Here is a 1259-nt window from a genome sequence, read left to right as displayed (position 1 = left end):
TTTCTATTAATTTAGCCATTTTTTATTTTAATATATTTTTATTTTTTTAAGATTTTTATATTCTAATTTTTCGTTTGTTTGCTTCTGGCAGGTTCATTTGGTTTATGAGTAGAGGAATCCCGTTGGGTCCATTACTTTTTGACAGTAAGATTAGAAGGACTGCTTACAGAAATCGTAGAAAGGTTAGAGAAGCAAGGCAAAATCAACAGAATATAATAGAAGATCAAGAGAAAGATGATATTACTATAGAGCTGGGTGATAATTAAAATAATCAACAACTTTCTGCAACTCTTGCTCCTCATACTATGCATGATTTTGCTATGCCCACTCTGATTGGGGCTTAATCAAGTATTGTGAGATCGATTATTGCTACAAACAATTTTAATCTGAAGCCGAACACAATTCAGATGGTACAATAGTATTTTCAGTTTGATGGTTTGCAAGATGAAGATTCAAATACTCATTTGGCTAACTTTCTAGAGATTTGTGACACATTTAAGATAAATGACACTATTGATGATGCCATAAGCTTATGGTTGTTTCCATTCTCTTTTGAGGAGCAAGACAAAACAATGGTTAAATTCATTGCCATAAGGTTCTATCACTACCACGAGGTTCTATTACTACTTGGGCGCAAATGACTAAGAAGTTTTTGTGAAAATATTTTCCACCAACTAAAACAACTAAGTTGATGAATAACATTTCTTCATTTTTTCAGTTTGATATTGAAACACTTTATGATACATGAGAGAGAATTAAGAATTTGTTGAAAAAGTGTCCTCACTATGGACTACCTTTGTGGCTCCAAGTTCAAACTTTTTATAATGGTTTGAACCCCTCAACTAGATAGATGATTGATGTAGAAACTAGCAGAACATTGAATAACAAAACACCTGAGGTAGCTCAAGAATTCATTGAGGAGATGACACTGAATAACTATCAGTGGCAAGTTACGAGAGTAAAACTTGTCAAGGTAGCCAGAGTTTTTGATATTGCTACAGTTTCTATGTTCGCAAATCAGGTTGAAGCTCTTGGTTAGAAAATTAATGGTTTGAATGTTCCTAAGCAGGTGAATTCGATGATGCAGTGTGATGTTAATGGTGTGGGGATGATTAATTCAGAATATTCACCCTTCAAGTTTAACATGGAACATGAGCAAGTCGACTTTATGGGTAATAGTTATAGATCTCAAAATAACTCTTATTGTAATAACTACAATGCAGGTTGGAAAAAATATCTAAATTTCTCTTGTGGTGGTC

At 33.3% G+C, this 1259-nt stretch overlaps 1 non-coding gene across 1 annotated transcript; it reads right to left on the bottom strand.

Annotated features, from left to right (window-relative positions):
• Positions 1-685: 685 nt before the first annotated feature.
• LOC121210200 (small nucleolar RNA R71) lies at positions 686-792 on the bottom strand. The gene has a single exon (XR_005905325.1). It is a non-coding gene; the product is annotated as a small nucleolar RNA R71 (small nucleolar RNA).
• Between the last annotated feature and the right edge of the window lie 467 nt (positions 793-1259).

This window comes from Gossypium hirsutum, chromosome A11, assembly GCF_007990345.1.
Source record: "Gossypium hirsutum isolate 1008001.06 chromosome A11, Gossypium_hirsutum_v2.1, whole genome shotgun sequence".
NCBI lineage: Eukaryota > Viridiplantae > Streptophyta > Magnoliopsida > Malvales > Malvaceae > Gossypium > Gossypium hirsutum.
The sequence above is the reverse complement of the archived record's forward strand: the minus strand, read 5'-3'. Positions and strand labels throughout refer to the sequence as shown.